A 14,192-nucleotide genomic window follows, 5' to 3' on the forward strand; every position below is an offset into this window, starting at 1 on the left:
GATTTTATTGCTACTTGACTGGTGCACAGATTGAAGAACACATTTATCATCTAAGTTACTTCACTGCTGAAGCGTTTTGAACAGGTTCCTTCAGCATGTTAAGAGACTGACGTTAAAAAAAAAGGTGATTTTCTTTGGAGCAACTTTTAACTTGACATTACTTACAAGTAGATTAATAAATAGCATCAGTCACTTCTCTGAAGAGACCCCTTCTCTTTCCCTCCCCAAATCCCCATGGTAACTAAAGTTTTCCCTGAGACCATTTCCAAATTAGTACAGTCATGAACCCGCATGCTTTCTTTTTTGTTGTTTGTATTGAGCGTTCCTAATTCATGTGCTGCTTCTACAGCTAGAAGCCACAGTTTGCGTCCTTCCATAGATAAGGCCATCCAGGCTTTTTAATAAGTCACATCAAATTAAAGTAGTGTTAACCATCAAGTGTCTTAAAAAAGTAGCTGAGAGGACATCTGGCGCTTTTTTGTGTGGAAAGTAACCTGAGTAGTAGGTATGTGACTTGTCCTTCCGTCTTAAAATTCGCCTGAAGACCACATACCAGTGTTTCTTCCATCAGTGAGTCATTGTTGGACAATGTCTTTCTGACAACTCAAAGGGATGTGGGAGACATCAGAACCTTTTGCACCATGGGTCTTTAACCCCTGCCTTAAAGGGGCAAGCTTCTTTGTCTTTGAGAAAGAGCCAGTCTTGTTTGGAATATGTTAATTTCACTACTCTTTTTAGCTTGTGACCCATGATGGACAGTTTTGTCCACTGCTGTCTCTCCCTCTTAACCACCCTCTCTCCCTTTCCTTTCTTGGGTAAAAGCCTCAAATGGGAGATTATATGTGAGAAATTGAAAAACTTAATATTCTGCTTCAACCTCAGAAACAGTGAGCGTGGTGGTCATTAGGGTTGGTTATGGCACTGTTTTTCAAACTGTGGGTTCTGACCTAGCAATGGGCCATAAAATAATTTCAGCAAATCCTGCCAGCAGTTTTAAAATAATGAAACAGAATAGGAAAAAAAAATCAGAATACATCAGAGTGTATGACACATAGTAAGGGTAAATATTTCTGTAAAACTTGTTTTTTTTTGGTAGAACCTTTTTTTTAGTTGTTTCCACACAGAGAGGCATAGTGGGTATGTACTTGGTAATGTTATTAACCATACTTCTTACTGTGGCTCATGGTCAAATATTTTGGAAGTTGTCTGTTTATGTATTTGCTTGGTATCTCTCGTTCTTCCACACATCTCTTTTCTATGATTACTTTCATAAACCACAGGTGAGCATAGTGTTTTAAGAGCTCACTCACTGGAGTCAAAACTCTTTGCTTTTGGGGCACCTCGGTGGCTTAGTTGGTTAAGCATCCAACTCTTGATTTCAGCTCAGGTCATGATCTCATGGTTCATGAGTGCAAGCCCCGCATTGAGCTCTGTGCTGATAGCACTGAGTCTGCTTGGGATTCTCTCCCTCTCTGTCTGTCCCTTCCCTCCCCTGCTCTCAAAATAAATAAACATTTAGGGAAAAAAAATAATAATAAAAAAAAACTATTTGCTTTTGAGTCCCTTCTCTTCTACTTAACAGGTGCATAATGGTGATAGAGTTATTTAAACTTTCCAACCTCAGTATTCTTTTTTACTTGCATTTTTATATGTTTTTATTTATTTCTTTTGACTTCCAGTAGCATGATAGATAGTTCTCCATCCCCTCACCTTCAATCTGAAGATGTCCTCAGGTCTAAAATGGGTCTCTTGTAGACAGCAAATAGATGGGTCTTGTTTTTTTATCCATTCTGATATCCTATGTCTTTTGATGGGAGCATTTAGTCCATTTACATTCAGTGTTATTATTGAAAGATATGGGTTTAGAGCCATTGTGTTATCTGTAGGTTTCATGCTTGTAGTGATGTCTCTGGTACTTTGTGGTCCTTGCAACATTTTCCTCACAGAATCCCCCTTAGGAGCTCTTGTAGGGCTGGTTTAGTGGTGATGAATTCCTTCAGTTTTTGTTTGTTTGGGAAAACCTTAATCTCTCCTTCTATTCTGAATGACAGGCTTGCTGGGTAAAGGAGTCTTGGCTGCATATTTTTTTTTCTGTTTATCACATTGAAGATTTCCTGCCATTCCTTTCTGGCCTGCCAAGTTTCAGTAGATAGGTCTGCGACTACCCTTATGTGTCTACCTTTGTATGTTAGGGCCTGTTTATCCCTAGCTGCTTTCAGAATTCTCTTTTTATCTTTGTATTTTGCCAGTTTCGCTAGGATATGTCGTGTGGAAGATCGATTCAAGTTACGTCTGAAGGGAGCTCTCTGTGCCTCCTGGATTCCAATGTCTGTTTCCTTCCCCAGATTGGGGAAGTTCTCAGCTATGATTTGTTCAAGTACACCTTCAGCTCCTTTCTCTCTCTTCTTCTGGAATTCCTATGATGTGGATATTGTTCCATTTGATTGAAGCATTTAGTTCTCTAATTCTCCCCTCGTGATCCAGGATTTTTTTTATCTCTCTTTTTCTCAGCATCCTCTTTTTCCATGATTTTATCTTCTAATTCACCTTTTCTCCCCTCTGCCTCTTCAATCTGCGCTGTGGCCCCCTCCATTTTCTTTTGCACCTTGTTTATAGCATTTTTTATCTCCTCATGACTAATTTTTAGTTCCTTGATCTCTGCAGCAACATATTCTCTGCTGTCTTTTATGCTTTTTTCAAGCCCAGTGATTAATCTTATGACTATTATTCTAAATTCTTGTTCCATTATATTGCTTATATCTGTTTTGATCAATTCTTTAGCTGTCATTTCTTCTTGTAATTTCTTTTGAGGAGAATTCTTCTGTTTCATCATTTTGGCTACTTTTCTGTCACTTATGCGTTTTAAAAGCTTGTTGTGTGCTCTGCACCTGCGATCACTGCTATATTAAAGGAGGGTGATACACTGTCCGGGGCCTGGCCCGTCAGGAGGTGTTTTTTGGAAAGTGTTACTTGCTCTCTCTTGTTGTGACTTTGGTTATTTTATTTCCCTACTCACAGTGATGTTTTGGACCCTCCACCAGGTGTGCTCTGAGTTTTTCCTTGAAGTAGCCCTGTGGCCTGTCAGATTGTCCCAGTGTATCCCTGGTAGGGACTCAGTCTCCTTTCCTCCCAGCCTCTTGGAGTTCAAAGCCCTTTGGCTTTAGCCCTTCTTTGTTTGAGAAATATCAGAAGTTCAGATTCCCCTACTTCTTCATTATGTTGGCCTCTCTCTGTTTTTATTTATTTTTGAGACAGAGAGACACAGAGCATGAGCAGGGGAGGGGTAGAGAGAGGGGGAGACACAGAATCTGAAGTAGGCTTCAGGCTCTGAGCTGTCAGCACAGAGCCCGATGCGGGGCTCAAACTCACAGATTGTGAGATCATGACCTGAGCTGAAGTTGGGTGCTTAACTGACTGAGCCACCCAGGTACCCCCCACCCAACCTCAGTATTCTTATCTGTGAAATGAAGATAGCAAATTCTACACCATCAAGATTAAAGTAGTCATTAAATGAAGCCCCTAACGTGGGTCCTGGCACATAGTAGACACTTGATCAATGCCAAATAAAACATGTATCCATATCCATGCAATTCTTTATCTGTGGGATGGAGACCTACGGTGTGTGTGTCTTCTTTGCGTGAACAGAAGTCTATTTTGGGCACTGCCCTGTGGGCAGGTCACTTGCATCTAAACCATGATTGGTTTGCCTTCCACAATACTTGAGGTCACTTGAGCCATTTTTAAACAATACCCACTTCCATGGTTAATCCCTTGTTTTCTGTTATTGTCCTTTTGGCATGCTGTTTTTCTTGTAGTTCAGCCTCTACTCCTATAGCCTCACCGTCAGATCTACCCCCGCCTCCTTCTCTGTCATGGCCACTCATGCTCAGCCCAACCAGATCCTACTTTATAGGTCACCTTCCTTGGAGGAAAACAGATTTTAAAAATGTTTTTATGAGTTCTGAGAGAACCAGTTCACAATATGTGCTACCCAATAGCTTTCTATTTTTCTAGCTCTGTTAACTCTTGTGAAATGTGAGACCAATTAGAGTCTTAGGCAGGCAAAGCACATTGGCATACAAACCAGCAAAATGCTTCAGTGTGAAATCTAGGGTTTGAATTGTTAAATTACTTCTAGGACATGACTACTACTTTACACACAAAGATATACGTTCTCTGATAAGTCCTCTTCAAAATTTTGGCTTGCTGCCCTGTGTACACAAAATACAGGATGGATAATATAAAATAGAACAGAAATTTTATTTAGAGACCAGCTGTGTTGAGCTGCTTCCTTTGTTTTCCTTATAAGCCACAGATGCATTTATACATTGCAGCTAGCACTACGTTGAGCAGCGGAGAGGAGGAGAGTATTATTATCACTTTAATTTGGCTGTCTAATTAGATTCCATACTTTGAGATCGTTGTAGTTTGCATCTTTCTATAAGAATGTTAAATTGGGGGACCACCTTTGTGGGTCAGTTGGTTAAACGTCTGACTTCAGCTCAGATCATGATCTCAGGGGTCATGGATTCAAGTTCCCAATAGGGTTCTGTGCTGACAGCTTGGAGTGAAGAGCCTGCTTCGGATTCTGTGTCTCCCTCTCTGTCTGTCCCTCTCTCTCCGTCTCTCTCTCTCTCTCTCCCTCTCCCTCTCTCTCTCAAAAATGAATAAACATTAAGAAATTTTTAAAAAATGAATGTTAAATCGGGGAGTTTGGTATTTTCCCCCCAAGTAGTCAGGTAAATCTTGATATATGTTTTCAAATTCAAGCCTGGGATCTCACATTTTGTTATTGAAAAAGTATTTGTCATCTGTTCAGCACAGATTCAGTGCCAGGAAGGGCGTTAGTTGCTACATTAGCTATAGTAAATGCGATCAGCTCCTGCCCACTAGGACCTCACTGTCACAGTCGCATGTGATAATGGCTAGAAAGAGGTGAGTGGAGAAACTGTTCCATTTGTAAAGAGGCTGTATGCTGACTTAGTGCTTATAAACGCACATATTAATTGGCCAGAGTGACATGACATGAATGACAAGTGCAGGTCTAGGCGAGGCTCCTAGTTCCATGTAGATGGTATAGCCTTGATGTTAGCTCACTCCGTACGCTAGAATAATTTTCTTATGGATTCAAATTGTTATCTTTGTTTCTTTTTCCTTCCTTATTATGTGCCTGTTATTCTGAGTAATTTCAGCTCTCCCACCACCTTTGCTGTGAGTGGATATTATGAAGTTCATAATGTTTCCAAAACACTGAAACAGGCACAGACCTGGTGGGCACATGGTTGACCAAGGGACCTTAGGTTGGCTTAGACTAGAGGTTGCCTGCAGGTGCGCCTCTTGTAGCTCACAGGCATGACTGTTGAACCTACAGGGTGTTTACAGTTCTTCAGTTAAACATGGCAGATATTACATAAAATGTCCTGATGATGTGGCAGTAATCAAGATGTGAGTAGGGGCTGGCTGTCTGCTCTGGAGGGGGCATACATTCCCATTGCAACACAATCTCCAGTCAATCTCCTCATGCTTTCGTGTCAACATGATCTTAAGATCACGACCCCATCCTGAACCTCGGTAACCTTGAATGGTGGCTGACATCTTTTGATTACAGACAGAGTTGAAGGTCACTCTCAACGCTGAAAGACGGTGAGCCATGTCTCCCCCAAGTGCTTTGTATGAACACCACTGCGGGAAGGAAGGTTCACTTCCATGCAGGGGAAATGATGAATCATGGCAGCCACATACGCTTGTGTACATTTAGCCCACATGTTCTAGATGGTACATTCATTTCATCGCCACTGGTGAGTAATGTATCTAGAGGAGAGAACACCTTTTTTCTAGTTCACACACACCTTTGGATCAACAGCCCTCTAGCAGATCTAGGGGCACGGCAAGACGGTAGGTTGTTGAAAGGCTTTTTTAGATAAATTAGAATAAGAAATTGGCAAGAGATGGAGATATGTGTTGATAAACCACTAAAGGGAATAAGTGCTTGTGTAGCTAATTTATGTCAGTACAAAAATTAAAATAATTGTTTTCTGTTTGTTAAAGTAGAACCTCTACTATTCTTTGCTGTTAGCTTGATATGAATTCCTGTAAAAATATAAAATACCAAATGTCATTAAAATACTCCTTCAAAATATTCTGTTTTTCTGATAACAATCTACATAGCATTTCTGTTTAAAGAAAGAAATATGAAAAGCTTATGTTGACAGGAAAGTTGAAATATCAGTGGAATGATTAGATAATTTGTAGAAGGATGCTTTACTTTGAAAGCAAGGCACAAAAGAATTTGATTGGCTCCCGCTTAAGTTTATTGAGTAGAGAGTACCAGGTGCTCAGGATGACTTTACCCCAACTTGGCCTGTATTTTTTAAGACCCAGAAATCTTCTGTCATCCCTGGTGGAATTGGTATTTCTTTCAATATGTCTCTTCACTGTTTGTCATTGAACACTTCCCTCCATTCCTGTCAGAATCCAAGTGGCTTCTGTCTGTGCAGCCTTCTCAACGGCTTTCCATCTGATGCCCATACAAAGTTGGTATCCCCAAGCTTTTTGTAGTTTTGATTGTTGTAGGTTTGCACGTTTGATTGTGTTTTTCTCCAGGAAGCACATGATTATTGTCGAATTTACCATTTGGGGGGAACGTCTCGTTTGTTTTACTGCCTAGTTGCCATTGTTATTGGAATGCCTAAAATTTTATTTGTATTTCCTGATTCCCTTGAACTGTGGAATTATAAACACATGATTTTTAGAAGAGCATCTACATGTAGAAACTCTTTTAACGTGATGTTCTTGCCAGCCTCCTTGCTAGACTTTTTAGGGCCTAATGTCTCTTCTGAATCTTTGCATCAGACGCAAAGATGTAAAATTTTTATTATGTCTGTATCCAAAGGTCCAGTCAATGGCATAGGCCTTGTACATTTAAGAAATAAATAAATTGCATCCTGATTTATTTAGGGTTCTTTTTGACAACCTATCTTCAACAACCTTGTTGAGATTTCTTTATTTAAGGTTTCATTTTTGCTCCTCCTGGGAAAGTTCAGCCCCCTTGGGCCAGTATTTTCTTTTTCTGTTTCTATTTCCATTTCTACCAAGAATATAATCCCAGTCATTTGGTTTTCCCCGACGTCTCCAGTTCTGTCGTTTGCTCCTTCTTCATTTCTGCCCTGACTTCATTGTTGAAAGCGAACTTCAAAACTCAAATGTTTCACAAGTTGCTAACCCATTCTTTATATCATGTCGGTGGTACAGACTGCTTAATTATATTTCTCCATCTGGAGAGGCTGAGTAATTAAATGAAATGGCAGCACCTGGGATTATTTATAGACCTTGAGAAGGCAGGAGGAGTTCTTGATGACTCATCTGTCTAGGGCCTGGAAGGAAGGCCTTTTCTCCACTTCCCTGCATTTTGCCTTCCCTCCCCCACCACAGGTAGATGTGATACCTCTGTCCTTCCTTTAACCCGCTGTTTCTCTTAGCATTCCATCTCGCATTAAAACTGTTATTTTACTTTCTCCTGTCTTTACTGTGAGATCATTGAGGACTGGGAGTCTTCACTTGCTCATCACTGCATCTCTTGCAGATGACTAGCACTGTGGGTTGATTGTGCAAATACTTCACCGAATGCGGTGGGGACACATGGGCTCTATAGTCCTGAATGCAAAGGAACAACCCATAGCCTGTGAGCTGAGGAGTATCAAGAAACAGGCACTAGGAGACATAGGACCTGAGAATACTAGAATGTAAACTCTTTGAGACTGAGGTCCATGTCCTGGTCCTGTTCTGTTTGTACCCCACCATCCACCTTTGCCTCACCCTCACCCCAGTGTCTTGACCTCAGTTACCGTTCAGGAAATATACACCGAGTAGGACTAAGTTATACCACACCTCTCGGGGTCCTACCACAACATCAGTCATTTGGGTTTTTTGAAAGAGCATATCTAGGTGGTTGTGTAAGCTTCACCTAAAAGGGTCTGTAGTTACATAGAGGTTTAAGACCATCTCTTGAGACGGTCAAGGACATGAACATGAAGGCTATGAGTCTCCTGATTCACTGAGGTTGGTAACCCTCTGAGAATGGTCACCTGGGGCTCCATTGGGTCCAACATACTATCAGAGAGATGTATCTCCATTTATGCCCGTGGTTGTGAAAAGGCAACAGGGCTTTACAAATTTTAAAGTGGCATTCAGTGGCCTCAAAGGAGTGTTTTAGTGCCAGGAATATTGGGATGCATCTGTATGAGAGAATGTTTTTTTATAAGATCTCCTGCCAGAATGCTTTTACCTCAGTAGAAGGTGGATGGAGAAGCTTTTGTGGATTATTTTACTATATTTCTTTCTGGCTTGCCTCTGACTGTTGCTTATTTATAGCCTCCCTACGGTCTCTTTGTGATGTTGATGAGTTTGTGTGTGTGTGTGTGTGTGTGTGTGCACGCGCGTGTGTGTCAGGGCACCTATGTACACATTTCTTTGAGTTTCTTGTTCTTCCTCTTCTTTACATGTGTGTTTTTCTTCCTCTGTCCCTCCTTTCTCCTTCAGATTCCTTAAGTGAACAAAATGTCATATTTTCTCATTTATTTATTCATGCCCTCATTTGCTAACTCATTTGTTCATTCTGCAATATTTATTAAGCACCTTCTCTGTGTCTTTCTCTATGAAAATTGTCAATGTATCCTCAGATTTCTAGCCTCCCCTTAGAGTAGCTGGGGAACGGCAGGTTTTTAAGAGTTTGCCTTTCAATCCTTTCTTCCAAGGTGGCATCATTTTATCATTGGGGTAGGGAAGACGGATCAGGTAAGGGAGGTGAAATATCAAGGAAAGAATATGCAATTCCATCTTGTGCACATTTTCAACATAGTAAATGTGTCATTTTCAAGTATGAAGTTCCTATTTGTGAATTTTAGAACTGGGCTGCCCTTTCTCCTTTAAAACAAAAAAATTATTTATTTACTTTGAGAGAGAGAGAACGCGTGCTTGCGCGAGCAGGTGGGGGTGATAGAGAGAGAGAGAGGGAGAAATAGAATCCCAAGTAGGCTCTGTGGTGTCAGCCCAGAACCCCATGCAGGGCTGTGTCTCCCGAATCATGAGATCATGACCTGAGCTGAAATCAAGAGTCTGTGGCGTTACTGACTGAACCACCCAGGCGCACCTCCATTTTTCTTTCTTCCATCTTTTTGCAGACCAAAACACCACTGTGAAAGTATAAATCATCTCTTTTATGCATGGTAACGTAAATCAATCTTTTTATTTTTTTAACCATCCTCTAGGAATCTTTTTCTTTTTTAAATGAAGAATACATTTGCTATCCTTGCTATAGATAGTTCTAATTTTTTTCTTATGTTTTAAAAAAAGTTTATTTATTTTTGAGAGAAAGAGAGAGCACATGCGTGAGTGGGGGAGGAGCAGAGAAGGGGGGTGGGGGCGGACAGAATCCCAAGCAGGCTACATGCTGTTAGCATGGAGTCCAGCTCAGGGCTCAATCCTATGACCTGAGATGAAATCAAGAGTCCTACACTCAGGACTCTCAAATGACTGAGCCCCACAGGCACCCCAGATCTTTTTATTTTTGTAACCATCCCCTGGGAGTCTTTTTTTTTTTTTAAATGAAGAATACATTTGCTATCATTCCTAGAGATACCTCTAAGCTTTTTTTTGTTTTCACTTTTGACCAGTTCTGTTGGGAATGGGAAACAGGGCCCCCACTGCATAGAAAAAAAAAGGAAGGGAGGGAGGAAAGAGGGAATGAAGGAAGTCAAGGAAGAAAGGAAGGAAGGAGGGAGGGAAAGTGGAGGGAGAGACAGAGACAGGGAGAAAAAAGAAGAGGGAGGGAAGAACTACAAGAGAAAAGAAATTAGTAGTTATACCCAGTAACGATTTTTTAGTGGGAGAACACATGAGTTGGTGTTAGCGAGTAATGGTGAATTGTTAAAACTTCCTTCTGAGACGCTTTTCAGTATAATTGCAGTATACTAATTTGGTTCTTAATTTCTTCCTTTCCAGTTGCCGCTGTTTGAGTATCATCCTTCTCCCATTTTCCACTTCCTTGGTTTTATCCAGTTATAAGTTTGCTTCTTTCACTACATTACCTAGAAGTGTAATTTCCGAATGTTTGGGGTTGATTAGGAAGACTTTTTTTCTACACACACACAAATTAAAATACATATGTTCCAATTAAACTATTTTAACAGCTAATTGATTTCATAGGACTTACCGTTCGGTGAAGGCTAGAGTCATTTTTAATGTTCAGATGCAATTTCGGAGTAGATTTGTGGATGTACAGCGTTGAATTTATAGCCTCTCAGGTGTTTTCAGTACATCTCTGGTCTGCAAATGGCCTGTAATTCAAATTTCCTCTTAGTGGACATTACAGAGGACAATTTAATAATTGGCAAAGCATCACATAATTAAGAGACTTTGAAAAAGACCACGTGCAAATCTTCTTTAATTAAATCACTGCACTTCAAGGATGGTTACCAAGTACTTTGCCTGTGTACGTCACTCAATGAAGAGTGTAGAAGCTGTCATTTAGTTCACATTTGCGTTCTTTGGGCCAGTTGTTCTAACAGAAGTCACAGACCCTGCATGTCATAGTCTCAGAGAAAATATGAGGAATTGTATAGCAATCCCCCAAACAGGTGTCTCTGTGCACAGTAGAGAGACCCAGCTGTGAGGAGGTACGAGGCTGACCAGGATCCTCTAGCTCTTTGGGATCTGCCAAGGCGAGAATTCTAGTTTCGTGACTTCCAATCCAGTCCTTATTTTTCCTAGCCTTGCTCTCCCTGAAGTGAGATCTAGTGGACGCTTTAGCTAGACCCTTTGGGAGATACAGTTAAAGCACTTTGCATCCCAAGAAGAGAAGCGAGTGGCACTTCTCCGCGCGCTGCCCCTCCCCCCCCCCCAACCCCCGGGGCTTTCCCCTCCTCCCCCAGGTCAACTATTACAAGGCGCTTTTAAGTAGACTGCAAATGATGCTAATAAAAGTGAACATTTATTGTGGACGTAACTCATAAAATGCCCAAATAAAGTGCCTTATACTAACCATTATCTTATTTAATTTTTACTGGGGCCCCTCAAGGTATTATTGAGTCCATTTTACAGATGCAGAAGCTTGAGGCATGGAGGTTTTTTTTTTTTTTTTCCAATATAAATTTCTCAAGATTACACAGGCCAGTACATGTTGGAGCCAGTGTTTGACAACAACAGTCCATCTCCAGGGTCTGTGCTCTTACTGGATTTCGCCTTGTGCTGTGTCTGGCGACCCTTGCTGGTCACACTGGGGTGACGGTGCTACCTGCATATAGTGGACAGAGACCAGGAACACTGCCCAACATCCTCCAGTGCACAGGACAACCCCCACAGCAGAAAAGCCTCCGGCCCAAAGTGTCAGTGCTGAGATTGAGAAACCCTGTTTCATGGTTAGCTAGTAAGTATTTGAGGACACTTGGACGTTTTAATCTCAGTGGATGGGGAAGCTGTTCGCATTACTCTGTCCGTTAGTCAATGGCCATAGGAATAACTAAAAACTTCATACCTGTGAGGTCCCCGGTCCCTGGCCAACCAAGGTGTAATCAACTGGGATTTAAAGACAAGGCATAAAGATTTACACGGCAGAATCTTTAAATTGGCCCTGCTTTAAATCCGCCCAGGTCTTCCGGGTTCAGCCTTTAAATTAAAGAGCTCACATGGGTGTTTATTCCCAGATACGATAATAGTTTGTGAAAGAAGCACCAATTTGATAAAACATTCCCTCAGCCATAGAAAAGTAAACATAGGTAAGAGCATGTGCAAATGCCTTTGAACTTAAAATCAGCAGGAGCTGGTTTGAAAAACTCAAAGATCTACGAACCTCCCTTGTGGAGGTTATAGGGGAATCTGCCTCCGCAAAGCCCAGCCGCAATCCCATGGCACCGTAGAAGTAATTTCCCAGGGCAGGATTTTAAAACCATTAATGCTGGTTTTATTTTAGAGGTTTGTTATTGTCTCTTTGAAAATCTTGTTACTCTCTGTGCAGCTAGGCATCGTCCCAGAGGAATGATTAACCATCTTTATCTGTGTGGAATCCTGGTGCTACTCACCTGTGGTGCTGAAACACACAGTTGCCCATTGGAGAAGAAGCTTGCAACTTTCTTTTGTATTTGGGGGATACATTGAAACTATTGTTTTGTTTTCTCTTTCTGTAGCATCTGAATACATATGGCATGTCTGTACCCACCTGAGGCCCAGAGCTTTTGTTTCTTTGTTCAGGATGATTGATGTCGGTCTCTGGAGGGCGCCTCTGACCCACACTTTCAAAGCACGTGCCCTGTACCACTTGGATAGTATTTGAAGACAGACCAGTTCGCATAGATCTTTCCTATTGGATGGAAATCCGTGCAACCATTTTTACATGGTGTGAGAGCAAACCAGTGAGAAACTGAATTTCATGTATCTGTGGGAGACTTTTTATGATTTTCCAGCAATCTCCTTTCCTCTAACACCTTGATCTTGGGAAGACCTTTTAGCCAATTCTTGGGAATACCGTTGTGGTATTTTCTGGGAATGTGTCTCCTTTGATGTGTGAGGGACTAGGAGACAGACAATGGGGAGAACTTCCAAAATAGAAATATTTTATCCTCCTGCCTTTTCACTCGCAACAAATAAGTGTCCAAATGGGATATAGGAAAAGGCACAGTAGTTAGGGCTCACATCATGTCTTTGTTAGGACTGCCCAGGTGTCTTTCGAGAAAATCCTTACCATTGGATCCCCCCCTGCTATGAAACATAACTATGCATTGACTCGCCTGGACACATCTGTACAGCAGATGCTGTTTTTCTTAGCCTTTTGTGTTTTCTGGATATGTGTTAAGTTACATGATTTTGGTGTGCACGCAAATTCCCAGGTAGCTGTATACAGAATAATATGATAGCACTCATTAATTTAGAGCGTGCTTGTTGGGAATTTGGGTTTGCCCCAAGTTGAGGTAAGCCAAGACTTAAACTGAAGAAAGCCTGAATTAAGCACATCAGTACTATGGACAACAGTGAATGAGAAGGGTTACTCCATCCGCGTTTATCAGTTGAGTATTATCAACCGATTTTGTGTAATATGCGTTTGATATCAGTCCTTTGGTTCTAATAGACAACTTTCATAAACGTATATATATGTAAATGGGTTTGGTGAGGAGGAGTCTTAAAGTCACACTGCTAGTAATTGGTTTGCACCACATACATGAAATAAAATTCTGTGCCTCTGAAACAGTACCCAGTTCTGACTCTTTGGTAATTCACTTCCTAGAACTTCTAGATGCTGTTACTAGGGTCTTACTTGACCTTAGCAGTGTTTTCTCTGGTAACTTGGCATCCTTGAGCACCATTCTAATGAGGTTTCAGTGCATTATTTCTATTTTTAGGCGCTCTCCAAAGGTGACTGCCAGGCACTGGTTCCATTTAAAAAAAACAAACAAAAAAAAAAAAACCCAACCAATTACAGGGTTTAGCGCCAGATGTCTCAGAAATGCAAGCAGCTAACTAACACGAAGCCAATTCCTAAATCTTTCAGGAAAGGAAATGAATATTTAGGGCCACATCTGAACTTGGTAGGCTGGCTCCCCCCAACCCCTCCCCCCCCCTTTTAATGGCAAGCAGCCTAAAGCTTTGATTCTTCTATATTTTACATTGTACAGATGTCCTCATCCTGCTAAAACGGTTCAGACAGGTAAAATCACAAGGTTTCTTGAAAGAGATTTACAGGGTCGCCTGGGTGGCTCAGTCGGTTAAACGGCCGACTTCAGCTCAGGTCATGATCTCGCGGTCTGTGAGTTCGAGCCCCGCGTCAGGCTCTGTGCTGACAGCTCAGAGCCTGGAGCCTGTTTTGGATTCTGTGTCTCCCTCTCTCTGACCCTCCCCTGTTCATGCTCTGTCTCTCTCTGTCTCAAAAATAAATAAACGTTAAACAAAAAAAATTAAAAAAAAGAGATTTCCAGTTTTGGATTCTTTTTGAATATAAACACTAGTTAAAAAAAAAAAAAATAGGTGATAGTTGTGGACTCTGGTCCAGGACCTCTGTCAATTCTGTCAAGCATTCTACATACATTATTCCACTTAATTTGCCTGACAGCCCCCTGAGAAGGAATTCTGATTCCAGAACCTTCCCCAGATACTTAGATTCCCTTTGATTATGAAATCAGTGTCTAGGAAAACCACTAAAAAGGGTT

General features: G+C 41.3%; 1 protein-coding gene across 4 annotated transcripts in view; it reads left to right on the plus strand.

The window, feature by feature from the left end:
• Positions 1–14,192, plus strand: part of PTPRG (protein tyrosine phosphatase receptor type G) — a 712,285-nt gene that overhangs the window by 492,784 nt on the left and 205,309 nt on the right. The gene's annotated exons all lie outside the window — the stretch shown is intronic.

The sequence above is a fragment of the Panthera leo genome, chromosome A2 (assembly GCF_018350215.1).
Source record: "Panthera leo isolate Ple1 chromosome A2, P.leo_Ple1_pat1.1, whole genome shotgun sequence".
Lineage (NCBI taxonomy): Eukaryota > Metazoa > Chordata > Mammalia > Carnivora > Felidae > Panthera > Panthera leo.